Consider the following 13863-nt stretch of genomic DNA (forward strand, 5'->3'; position numbering starts at 1 on the left):
TACTTTTTAATAAAAACACAGAGTTTTAGAAACAAAATGAATTAAACATATGAAAACAGATCATACGCATTGTCTCAGCATTAGCATACCACTGAGAATCCTTCATGAAATACTCTCTCAATCTCTGATATAACCAACCTGGCATAGTTTTAAACTTTGCAGTTTCCTTGAAGTCCACCTTAAACACAATCTGCAAAACATCAGCCTTCCTTTGTGCATATTCCTCAGCTGATAGTGAGTCATACCACTCATCCACAAGATTCACAAAAAAATACAAGTCCCTTGCCGTTGGGTTTGAACCCCACCTATTCATATTTGGACGCCCCTCCACTTTCATCCCTTTTTTAAGCCCTGCTGGACAGTAACACATCAAATGCCCCACACTGTTGCAGTTTTCACATTTAGCATTCCTCTCATACTCTCTGGATACAGCTTTCCTTAGAGGACCCAACGGACTCAAAGGTGGTGTAACATCCTGACTAGAGGCCCCCCCAACTTCTCCTGAATCCGGCAACCCTCTCAAAACCTCATAGGGACTCGGGGACAGCAGCACCTCTGGAGCACTCCCCTCCTCCAGCTTTAACTTTTTCGCCACTCTTACAGACTCACTGTGTTGTCTCTCCACTGTCTGCTTCCTCTGTGCAGGCGTAAGCTGACTCTTACCCACCTGCGTCCATCCACCTCCAGCATCACTGGTGTCCATCTCCTCCTCCTTCTCTTTTTCCAGCAGCGCCTCCAATCTCTCCACTTGCGACCCCCAATCTACCTCATCCATACTTTCCTCCTCACTCTCCTCCTCAGAGCTGTCACTCTCCGCCACTTTCTCTCCAGAACTCTGCAACCCCCCAGTCACCACCTTGCTGGAGGAACTACTGGTCCCATCACGACCCTCTGATTCCTTCACCAGTGTTTTCCCTCCAGCAACAGCACCTCCTTTCTCCACAACAGTCACACCACTGTAACCACCAGTCACCCCGCTCTTCACAGGCTCTTTGCGCACAGCAGAACCTTCCTTAGCGATCTTTGGGACCAGCGCATGGCCACACCCACTGCTCTGCATAGCAGGCCCCTGACCATGCCCTCCGGCACCTCCGATCGCTTCCTTCTGCTTTCCTGCAGCCACAGACCCAGCCTCCTTCTTACCAGACTCCACCTTCTCCTTCATAGCAGACACAACTTCCTCCGTTCTCTCAACAGTCACTCCACTCGGGACACTCACTGGCACTTGACCACGCCCCCCACCTTCTCCGCTCGGCTTTGCAGGGATTTCCATACTCCCCTGTACAGACTTCTTCACAGCGGAAACCTTCACCCCATCCGCACCAATCACCTCCCCAGTCACAGGTTTTTCCTCCCGCACAACCGCCACAGAATCACTTGGCAAGGTACTCGGCCCTTGGCCACGCCCCCCGCCATCTCCAGTCTCCTCCGGCGCCATCCTATCCTCGCCACTTGCAGAAAACAATTCAGTTTCCTCCACAACGCCACTCGCCCCTTCACAAGTCACATCACTCACCTCCCCAATCACATCACTCACAGCACCAGCAGTCACCCCACTCTCCACAGCACTATCACCCGACACAGGAGCCTCCGCAGCCAGCTCATCCACACCCACACTCTCATCAGCCACCGGTTCAGACACCTCCCTCTGCTCAGTAACTACAGTAGCAGCAGCAGCAGTTACAGTATGCTCACCCCACTTCCCAAACCAACTCCTCCCCTCCTTCGCAACAGCAGCATAGGAGAAGAGACTCCTCCCCCTATTCAACGGGCAGTCCTTGGCTAAGTGTTCAGCCAACCCGCAAAGGTCACACACACGGGGGGCTGAACACTCGTAAGCCTGATGACCCTTCTGCCTGCAGAACCTGCAAGTAGAATTTATTAGGACAATGCTCCCTCATGTGCCCATACATATAACAGTAACGGCAGTACTTCGGCTGCCCCTGGTAGCTTAGGGTGCACTTTTCACCCGCCACAGTAAACATTGCCGGGGGGTGTACAGTGCCACCATAGCCATCCGGATCTGGTTTCAGCTTCACCTCAAATTTTAACTTGCTGCGATACATCCCATACAAATTAGTCAATTTCACAGTGTTTCCTATCTCAGAGCAGTATCTCTTCAGGTAAGATCTAACAGTATGAGTCTCTAAGAAAGGGTTAAACAGATGTACTGTCAGATACTTAACCGTCGCATCAAACAGCAAGTCCACCTCCATCTTCTCCAAAACAGGATACCTCCCCTCAGCTTTCACCATTTTCCAATTTTCAAAGACAGCCAGACAGCGTTCCTCCGAATAAAAGGAGACAACATATTGGCCCATATCCACAAAATCCTGCATCGCATATATATCCATTACCTGGACACCAAGGATCTCCTTCAAAACTTCGACAGCCACGACTCTCATTCCGATCACCTTCAAATGTTCCTTCCCGACCTAAATCCTCATCGAATTCCTCAGCGGCTTCTTAAAGTCTGCCATTGTTCACAGCACACCAGACCGCCCTCGCTCCTCTGATTTTCCTGGGGCCCCCAAAAGGAGACCCCAGCCTAAACCCTCCGACCAAAAACAAGCAAGTACCAACTCACTTGGTCCTAGCCAAAAGGCCGAGAAGCGATGCACAGACTGATTCAGATTGTATGATCCTCATCAATGCATGGCATGGATTAATTTGGCTCTATGGAGTAGGGCTTGTAAACCGAGAGGTACAGACTAACCAGCAAGCTCATGGTGACCCAGAACTCATTGGAGTGTGTAAGGGACTACAATGGTCCTAAAAGCCCCCTTACTAAGATGTTAAGAAAAACAAAAATTTGCTTTCCTAAAACAGAAAGAATTTGCGATAATTCAGGTTGGAGTGAGCTCGAGATGTCTCCCAGAGCACCACTGCTGAATATATGCAAATTAACCATTGTGCCCTTAGAAGCTAAACACACCTCCAGAACCGCTGGATTGCAATGATGTGTCAGCTTGTTAAATTGTACAGAGCCATAATAATCCAACATGCATACAGACTGTTTCGGATTGTTTGATCCTCATCAGTGCATGGCATGGATTAATTTGGCTCTATGGAGTAGGGCTTGTAAACCGAGAGGTACAGACTAACCAGCAAGCTCATGGTGACCCAGAACTCATTGGAGTGTGTAAGGGACTACAATGGTCCTAAAAGCCCCCTTACTAAGATGTTAAGAAAAACAAAAATTTGCTTTCCTAAAACAGAAAGAATTTGCGATAATTCAGGTTGGAGTGAGCTCGAGATGTCTCCCAGAGCACCACTGCTGAATATATGCAAATTAACCATTGTGCCCTTAGAAGCTAAACACACCTCCAGAACCGCTGGATTGCAATGATGTGTCAGCTTGTTAAATTGTACAGAGCCATAATAATCCAACATGCATACAGACTGTTTCGGATTGTTTGATCCTCATCAGTGCATGGCATAGATTAATTTGGCTCTATGGAGTAGGGCTTGTAAACCGAGAGGTACAGACTAACCAGCAAGCTCATGGTGACCCAGAACTCATTGGAGTGTGTAAGGGACTACAATGGTCCTAAAAGCCCCCTTACTAAGATGTTAAGAAAAACAAAAATTTGCTTTCCTAAAACAGAAAGAATTTGCGATAATTCAGGTTGGAGTGAGCTCGAGATGTCTCCCAGAGCACCACTGCTGAATATATGCAAATTAACCATTGTGCCCTTAGAAGCTAAACACACCTCCAGAACCGCTGGATTGCAATGATGTTTCAGCTTGTTAAATTGTACAGAGCCATAATAATCCAACATGCATACAGACTGTTTCGGATTGTTTGATCCTCATCAGTACATGGCATGGATTAATTTGGCTCTATGGAGCAGTGGTGCTCAAATACCCCTTTTCAAAATTCGAGTTAGGTCGAATTCGAATAGTAAATTATTCGAGGTCAGTCGAATATTCGAGTCGAATAATTTTTACTATTTTACTATTTTTTTACTAGTTTACTACTTCGAGCTCACTATTCGAGTCGGTATTCGAGCTCATTATTCGAGCTGACTATTCGAAATGGCCTTAAATAGCTTCCAACACTTGTTTTGAGGGTGAATGATGCAAGAAACCTCTTTTTTTCCAAGTAACAACAGCAAGTGATTATGTGGGGATGTTCCTTTAAAAAAAAAAAAGTTGAAAAGAGAAGTTGTGTCCAGAAATTTGTTCAGTACTGTATATACTTCTTCTTCTTCTTCTTTATCTTCTATATCTTCTTCTTCTTCTTCTATATCTTCTTCTTCTATATCTTCTTCTTCTATATCTTCTTCTATATCTTCTTCTTCTTTTATATTGTCTTCTTCTTCTTCTTCATCTTCTTCATCATCATCTTCTTCTTCTTCATCTTCTTTTTCTTCATCTTCTTCATCTTCTTCATTATCTTCTTCTTCATCTTCTTCATCTTCTTCTTCATCTTCTTCATCTTCTTCTTCTTCATCTTCTTCATCTTCTTCATCTTCTTCATCTTCTTCTTCTTCTTCATCTTCTTCTTCTTCATCTTCTTCATCTTCTTCATCTTTTTCTTCATCTTCTTCATCTTCTTCATCTTCTTCTTCATCTTCTTCATCTTCTTCATCTTCTTCATCTTCTTCTTCATCTTCATCTTCTTCTTCTTCTTCTTCATCTTCTTCTTCTTCTTCTTCATCTTCTTCATCTTCTTCTTCTTCATCATCTTCATCTTCTTCTTCTTCATCTTCTTCTTCTTCATCTTCTTCATCTTCATCTTCTTCATCTTCTTCATCTTCTTCATCTTCTTCATCTTCTTCTTCATCTTCTTCTCCTTCTCCTTCTTCTTCTTCTTCTTCTTCTTCTTCTTCTTCTTCTTCTTCATCTTCTTCATCTTCTTCTATATCGTCTTCTTCTTCACTTATTTCTCTTTTCAAATTTTTTTTTTTAAAGAAATGCAGCTATTTTTGAGCGTAACAAATAGCTGGTGGCGCACGCATGTTGGAAGCGCCATTGTATGTGCTCCCTGGCAGTGGAAACACACAGACAGCAGGAGGTAAATTCAGCAGCAGGAGGAGGAGGATGAGTGTGTGGCAGCAGGCAGTCAATGAGGCAGGCAGCGTGACATAATAGCCCTGGTACCTAGCGGTGATACCAGGGCTGTAAATAAACACAGCAGGCAGGAGGTCCCAGACAGCGGTCGTGCAGCCCACATTGTGTCCAATACACAACTGGGACAACACAGTTTTCAACCCGGGCACCTCAGAAAAATTAAACCTTTTTTTTTTTAATGGTTTTTTTGGTTTTGTTTGTAAAACAAATTACACAGATATATAGCTATTGTTTGACGTAATAGCTGGTGGCAGAGTGGCAGCAGAAGGTAAATCTGTGTACCCTGGCAGTGGGAAACACAGACAGACAGCAGAAGGGCAGTACACAGCAGCCCACTGTAGGTGTAAAATGTGTGGCTGCAGGCGACGTAATAGTCAAAGTGAACCAGGCTGGCTTAGTGAGCAGGAGCCAGGAGGTGGTAAAGGGTGGTAAGGCACATTAACGATGGTTCTTAGCCAGTTCATGTCCCCCTCTCGCCGACAACAGGGGCCAGGAACTCGCCTTCCACCGACGCCTGGTTCATCTTGAGAAACGTCAGTCTGTCCACAGACTTGTGAGACAGACGTGAGCGTTTCTCGGTGACCACACCACCAGCTGCACTGAAGCAGCGCTCGGACAGCACGCTGGAAGGGGGGCAGGACAGCACTTCCAGGGCGTACTGCGCCAGCTCGCTCCAGATCTCCAGGCGCTTGACCCAATACTCCATGGGATCAACAGGGGCATCGCTGTCAAGCCCGCTGTAGGACCCCATGTAGTCAGCCACCATGCGGGTCAGGCGCTGGCTGTGACCGGTGGAGGATGCTGCTGCATGCACCTCCTCTCTAGTCACTGCTGCCGGAGCCTCTACAGTCCTGTAGAGCTCATGGCTGAGAGACAGCAGGTCTGTGGGGCGCTTGCTGCTGGATGCAGGCACCTGCTGCTGCCTCTGTGCTGGCTGCTGGACAGTGGGGGTGGAAGGCTGGGGGAAGGCTTCCTCCAAGCGCTCAACAAGGGCCTGCTGCAAGCTCCTTATTTGTTGCGCTGGGTCTCCTCCTGCAGGCGGCAGGAACTGGCTCAACTTCCCCTTGAGGCGTGGGTCCAACATCATGCTGATCCAGATGTCCTCCCTCTGCTTCATCTGGATCACCCTGGGGTCTCTGCGCAGGCACGTCAGCATGTGCGCTGCCATTGGGAAGAGGCGGGCCACGTCTGCTGGCACATCGACGGCAGTGCTGCTGTCCTCATCCTCCTCCTCTGCCTCGTCAGCCTCATCCTCTCTCCACCCCCGCACCAACTCAGCTGCACTATGCTGCTCCCCCTCATCACCAGCAAGGTCAGGGACCTCCACCAAGTCCTCCTCCTCCTCCTCCCCCTCAGAGGTGGACTGTGCAGCTGCTTGCCGCTCCTGCTGGTCCAAGGCTGCCGCTCCCTGTTCCAGCAAAGCATCGAGGGCCCTGTTCAGCAGACAAACCAGGGGCACCCACTCGCAGACCATAGCATGGTCCCTGCTCACCATGTTAGTGGCCTGCAGAAAGGGAGCCAGCACTAAGCACACCTGCTGCATGTGCCTCCAGTCATCATCGGGGACGATGGACGGGATGTTGCTGGTCTTGTCCCTTCTCTGAGCGGCGGAAACAGTGGCCAGGGCAAGGTACTGGTTGACAGCGTGCTTCTGTTCAACCAGACGCTCCAACATCGCCAGGGTGGAGTTCCAGCGAGTCGGAACGTCAAGGATCAGCCGATGGCGTGGCAGATCCAGCTCCTTTTGCACGTCTTCCAGGCTCGCACAGGCTGCAGCCGAGCGCCGGAAGTGACGCACAACGTTCCTTGCCGTTTCCAGCAGTTCGCCCATCCCCTGGTAGGTGCGCAAGAACTTCTGCACCACCAGGTTCAGCACGTGGGCAAGACAGGGGATGTGGGTCAGGTTTCCCCTGTCTATTGCGGCAACCAGATTGGCCCCATTGTCGGCCACCACCTCTCCGACTCTGAGGCCTCTGGGGGTCAGCCAAATCCTCTCCTGCTCCTGGAGTTTGGCCAACACATGGGTTGCCGTCAGCTTGGTCTTCCCAAGGCTGACCAAGTGCAGCAGCGCTTGGCAGTGGCGGGCCTTCACGCTGCTGCTGAGGCGGGGGGTTTGGCCAGGTGTGCCGGAGGATGGCAGAGGATCGGAGGAACCTGCTGCAGTTCCCCTGACCCTGCGGGGTGGCACCACCCACTGTGTTGCTGCTGCTGCTGTGCCCGCTGCTGCTCTCCCATCCTCACCCCCTTCCACCAAGCTGACCCAGTGGACAGTGAAGGACAGGTAGCGGCCTGTCCCGAAGCGGCTGCTCCAGGAGTCCATGGTGACGTGGACCCTTTCACCAACCGCGTGCTCCAGCCCTCGCTCCACATTGGCCATCACAAAGCGGTGCAGTGCAGGAATGGCCTTGCGGGAGAAAAAGTGTCTGCTGGGGAGCTGCCAGTCTGGGGCTGCGCAAGCAAGCAGCGCACGAATGTCGCTCCCCTCCTGCACGAGCGTGTACGGCAGGAGTTGGGAGCACATGGCCCGTGCCAGCAAGCCGTTCAGCTGCCGCACGCGACGGCTGCTGGGAGGCAGAGCGCTAACCACCCCCTGGAAGGACTCGCTCAAAAGGCTCTGGCGTGGCCTTTTGCTGGCACGGGAATCAGCAGACACAGCGGAGGAGGCCACTGAGGACTGGCTGCCAGAACAGGCCTCAGTGTCGGCGGCAGGAGTTGCAGAGTGGGGGAGGAGCAGTGCGTTTCCGCACTCCTGCTGGTGCTGCTGGAGGAGCAGGAGGGCGGGTGGCTGCTGTTGCTGCTGCTGCTGAAGGCTGTGCAGTGATGGGTGTGGTGCCACTGCCAGCACCAGATGCCTTCAGCCTCTGGAACTCCTCATGCTGGTGGAAATGTTTCGCAGCAAGGTGGTTGATGAGCGAGCTGGTGCTGAACTTTAAGGGGTCTGCACCTCTGCTCAACTTCCGCTGACAGTGGTTGCAAGTGGCGTACTTGCTGTACACAGTGGGCATGGTGAAATATCGCCAGATTGGTGACAGAAACATCCCCCTACGGCATGGAAGCGCTGCTGCCTGTCTCCCTGTGGTGGTTGGGGGGGGGGCTTGGGGGGCTTGGGTGCGGCTGGTGGTGGTACTGGCAGATGCTGCTGCTGCTGCTGCTGAGCCTGAGACACCAGCAGGCTGTGGGACGTGCCTACTGCTGCCAATGCTTGCAATGATGCGCCTCCTTGCAAGGCCCACAAGAGCATCCTCCTCCTCCTCCTCAGAGCTGCTGAGGACGACATCCCCTGGAGGTGGTGGCACCCAGTCTCTGTCTGTCACCGGGTCATCATCATCCTCCCCCTCCTGAAACATGTCCTGCTGGGATGATGACCCCCCAAACTCCTCTCCTGATGCATGGATGGGCTGCTTGACTGTCGCCACAGTCTTGCTGTCCAATCCCTCATCCCCCAAAGTGCCCATCAGCATCTCCTCCTCAAAATCGCCAACAACAGCAGACAATACCCTGATGGTGCCTGGGGTAAAAATACTGCTGAGTGACAGGTCGCCAACTTGTGACGGTGAACTGGCCTCCTCCCCAGACCCTGCTGGGCGGCTGCTGCGAACAGGGGTGGTGGTGGTGGTGGTGGTGGTGAGGGTGGAGGCCTCGGATGCAGAGCTGATGGCGGGCTGCTCATCCTCCGTCATGAGTTGCACCACAGTGTCTGCATGCTTTTCCTCAATGGGACGTTTCCGACCCGGCTGGAGGAAAATCGGAGCAGGTGCTACACGCTGCTGCTGCTGTGTCTCTGCAGCGTGAGTTGCAGATGCTCCTGCTGGGCGGCGCCCAAGGCGTCCACGGCCAGTGGCTATGGGAGGAATGTTAGCCACTGACGCTGCTGCTGCGGAACTGTGCATGGTGGCGCGGCCGCGGCCTGCCACAATGCTGCTCCCTCTCCTCCTGATTCCCTTGCTGCCCTTCCCCTTGCCCAAACCGCGCTGGCTGCCACTTCCAGACATCTTTGATGTTTTGGGCGTATAGACAAAACTTTTTTAAAAGGGCGGGTGAAAAGTGGGGTACTTTAATGGAGTGGGTTGGTGGGTGAGGTGACTGAGTGAGTGTCCCTAGTACAGTAAGTAAGTAGTAACAGTCAGGAAGTACAACTAGCAGTTACAATAATCAGTAGTAATCACAAGTAAATTTAGTGTGTGTACACTACAGACAGTGAGTGCACGCACGCGCAAACACGCGCAGGAGCTAGCCTATGAACAGTGACTGAGTGAGTGTCCCTAGTACAGTAAGTAAGTAAGTAGTAACAGTCAGTAAGTACAACTAACTAATTACAATAATCAATCAGTTATCAGAAGGAAATAGAGTGTGTGTAGTGTGTGTACACAGACAGTGAGTGCACACACGCAGGAGCTAGTAGCCTATGAACAGTGACTGAGTGTCCTAGACTCCTAGTACAGTAAGAGTAAGTAGTAACAGTAAGTACAACTAACTAATTACAATAATCAATCAGTTATCAGAAGGAAATAGAGTGTGTGTAGTGTGTACACAGACAGTGAGTGCACACACGCAGGAGCTAGTAGCCTATGAACAGTGACTGAGTGTCCTAGACTCCTAGTACAGTAAGTAGTAACAGTAAGTACAACTAACTAATTACAATAATCAATTACAATAATCAATCAGTTATCAGAAGGAAATAGAGTGTGTGTAGTGTGTACACAGAAAGTGAGTGCACACACGCAGGAGCTAGTAGCCTATGAACAGTGACTGAGTGTCCTAGACTCCTAGTACAGTAAGAGTAAGTAGTAACAGTAAGTACAAACAACTAACTAATTACAATAATGAATCAGTTATCAGAAGGAAATAGAGTGTGTGTAGTGTGTGTACACAGACAGTGAGTGCACACACGCAGGAGCTAGTAGACTATGAACAGTGACTGAGTGTCCTAGACTCCTAGTACAGTAAGAGTAAGTAGTAACAGTAAGTACAACTAACTAATTACAATAAGCAATCAGTTATCAGAAGGAAATAGAGTGTGTGTAGTGTGTGTACACAGACAGTGAGTGCACACACACAGGAGCTAGTAGCCTATGAACAGTGACTGAGTGTCCTAGACTCCTAGTACAGTAAGAGTAAGTAGTAACAGTAAGTACAAACAACTAACTAATTACAATAATCAATCAGTTATCAGAAGGAAATAGAGTGTGTGTAGTGTGTACACAGACAGTGAGTGCACACACGCAGGAGCTAGTAGCCTATGAACAGTGACTGAGTGTCCTAGACTCCTAGTACAGTAAGTAGTAACAGTAAGTACAACTAACTAATTACAATAATCAATCAGTTATCAGAAGGAAATAGAGTGTGTGTAGTGTGTACACAGACAGTGAGTGCACACACGCAGGAGCTAGTAGCCTATGAACAGTGACTGAGTGTCCTAGACTCCTAGTACAGTAAGAGTAAGTAGTAACAGTAAGTACAAACAACTAACTAATTACAATAATGAATCAGTTATCAGAAGGAAATAGAGTGTGTGTAGTGTGTGTACACAGACAGTGAGTGCACACACGCAGGAGCTAGTAGACTATGAACAGTGACTGAGTGTCCTAGACTCCTAGTACAGTAAGAGTAAGTAGTAACAGTAAGTACAACTAACTAATTACAATAAGCAATCAGTTATCAGAAGGAAATAGAGTGTGTGTAGTGTGTGTACACAGACAGTGAGTGCACACACGCAGGAGCTAGTAGCCTATGAACAGTGACTGAGTGTCCTAGACTCCTAGTACAGTAAGAGTAAGTAGTAACAGTAAGTACAAACAACTAACTAATTACAATAATCAATCAGTTATCAGAAGGAAATAGAGTGTGTGTAGTGTGTACACAGACAGTGAGTGCACACACGCAGGAGCTAGTAGACTATGAACAGTGACTGAGTGTCCTAGACTCCTAGTACAGTAAGAGTAAGTAGTAACAGTAAGTACAACTAACTAATTACAATAATCAATCAGTTATCAGAAGGAAATAGAGTGTGTGTAGTGTGTACACAGACAGTGAGTGCACACACGCAGGAGCTAGTAGCCTATGAACAGTGACTGAGTGTCCTAGACTCCTAGTACAGTAAGAGTAAGTAGTAACAGTAAGTACAAACAACTAACTAATTACAATAATCAATCAGTTATCAGAAGGAAATAGAGTGTGTGTAGTGTGTACACAGACAGTGAGTGCACACACGCAGGAGCTAGTAGCCTATGAACAGTGACTGAGTGTCCTAGACTCCTAGTACAGTAAGTAGTAACAGTAAGTACAACTAACTAATTACAATAATCAATCAGTTATCAGAAGGAAATAGAGTGTGTGTAGTGTGTACACAGACAGTGAGTGCACACACGCAGGAGCTAGTAGCCTATGAACAGTGACTGAGTGTCCTAGACTCCTAGTACAGTAAGTAGTAACAGTAAGTACAACTAACTAATTACAATAATCAATTACAATAATCAATCAGTTATCAGAAGGAAATAGAGTGTGTGTAGTGTGTACACAGAAAGTGAGTGCACACACGCAGGAGCAGCTAGTAGCCTATGAACAGTGACAGTGAGTGTCCTAGTACAGTTACAGTATATAACTACAATACTAATACAATCAGTAGTAAAGGACAGCAGAAATACTGGTATAGAATAGAGAGAAATAAACAGAGGACAGGAGGACAGCTGCCCACACAGGCAAGGCCCTGAGGCCTAAAGCTGTAAGCCTGCAGCAGCTGGCCTGTCTCTATGTAACACAAAAGCTACTAACTAAAATACAATGTCTAACTAACTAACAACAATATAGGTGTGTATAGGAGGTGTATGTGAGCAAAAACGCTAGGTAAATGACCACAATAGAGCTCTTGCTAAGCCAAAGCACAAAGGAGCAACTCTCTCTCTGTACAAGTCTCAGGCAAGCACGGAGAAACGGAACATGGCGGCCGCTATTTATAGGGTAGGGGCTGGCCAGGGTCCCCCTCTGTGATTGGCTGCCGTCAGAGGGCCTGGGAGCCCTCTGATTGGCTCTAAGGACATCAATCTGGGCTATGACGCTATTCGAGCTCGGTACCGAGCTCGAATAGCGCCGTTTGCTTGAATAGCTCGAATAGTGAATGGGCTATTCGAGTGTACTCGAATAGCCCATTCGAATAGCTACAGCTATTCGGAGCTCGAATACCGAGCTCGAATAGCTGGAAAAGAGCTCGAATTTTTTTTTTTTTTTTTTTTAGCTTGTCTTGGCTCCTGTTGCATGCAACAGGAGTCCCGGTCAGCAAGGCTATTAGCCCCGTGCACGGAAAAAGCGTGAGTGCCCTAAAGCACCCCCACAAAACGTGCACGAGTAGCCACGGGCCCCACAATACAGCAGGGCCCTTCCGGTTGTTCCCCGAAGGGAACCTTCCCCCTTTGCCATCGGCTCAGGGGGTGGCATCCTCCAACACCCGAGGGGTTGAAGGATCCTGGAGTCCTCCGAGGAGGACCCCTACTGTGCCCAGTGGTTACCCAAAGGGCCTGGCCATGTAGCATCCCACATGGTCCGGGTGGCTCCCCCGAGGGGGAGCCGGGTGGGAACCGAAGTCCCCTGGCAACCGAAGTCCCCGTGCCAGCAAGCTGGCCCCGACCTTGCGGCCGGAGTGATAAAAATTCCGCACTCTCCCTAGCCAAAAGGCCAGGGAGCTGCGTTAGTTGGCGATGCATATGGGCAGTACAGACCAAAGCACCCTACTTCCGCCTGAGATCTGCCACATCTCAGGTTTTTTCAGGTGCACCTGGAGCGCCACTTCCAGGGGCAGTACGCCTAAGCAAAGCCCTCAGCCATTCAGCCTCGACCATGGTATAGATCCATTCAATCAACTCCTGGGAATTACGACCAGGAAGGACACCCTGCCACAGTGCCATCCTTCCAGGTCCCCCCAAAAATTTCAAGAACAGATACTACACTTGATCTTAGCCAAAAGGCCGAGGAGCTCGAATATTCGAGCTACTCTCTGCTGAGCACCACTGCTATGGAGTAGGGCTTGTAAACCGAGAGGTACAGACTAACCAGCAAGCTCATGGTGACCCAGAACTCATTGGAGTGTGTAAGGGACTACAATGGTCCTAAAAGCCCCCTTACTAAGATGTTAAGAAAAACAAAAATTTGCTTTCCTAAAACAGAAAGAATTTGCGATAATTCAGGTTGGAGTGAGCTCGAGATGTCTCCCAGAGCACCACTGCTGAATATATGCAAATTAACCATTGTGCCCTTAGAAGCTAAACACACCTCCAGAACCGCTGGATTGCAATGATGTGTCAGCTTGTTAAATTGTACAGAGCCATAATAATCCAACATGCATACAGACTGTTTCGGATTGTTTGATCCTCATCAGTGCATGGCATGGATTAATTTGGCTCTATGGAGTAGGGCTTGTAAACCGAGAGGTACAGACTAACCAGCAAGCTCATGGTGACCCAGAACTCATTGGAGTGTGTAAGGGACTACAATGGTTCTAAAAGCCCCCTTACTAAGATGTTAAGAAAAACAAAAATTTGCTTTCCTAAAACAGAAAGAATTTGCGATAATTCAGGTTGGAGTGAGCTCGAGATGTCTCCCAGAGCACCACTGCTGAATATATGCAAATTAACCATTGTGCCCTTAGAAGCTAAACACACCTCCAGAACCGCTGGATTGCAATGATGTGTCAGCTTGTTAAATTGTACAGAGCCATAATAATCCAACATGCATACAGACTGTTTCGGATTGTTTGATCCTCATCAGTGCATGGCATGGATTAATTTGGCTCTATGG

The 13863-nt window shown here is 48.9% G+C and overlaps 1 pseudogene; it reads right to left on the bottom strand.

Annotated features, from left to right (window-relative positions):
- Window positions 1-12919: 12919 nt before the first annotated feature.
- LOC137554817 (U2 spliceosomal RNA) lies at window positions 12920-13046 on the bottom strand (annotated as a pseudogene).
- Between the last annotated feature and the right edge of the window lie 817 nt (window positions 13047-13863).

This window comes from Hyperolius riggenbachi, chromosome 2 (assembly GCF_040937935.1).
Source record: "Hyperolius riggenbachi isolate aHypRig1 chromosome 2, aHypRig1.pri, whole genome shotgun sequence".
Lineage (NCBI taxonomy): Eukaryota > Metazoa > Chordata > Amphibia > Anura > Hyperoliidae > Hyperolius > Hyperolius riggenbachi.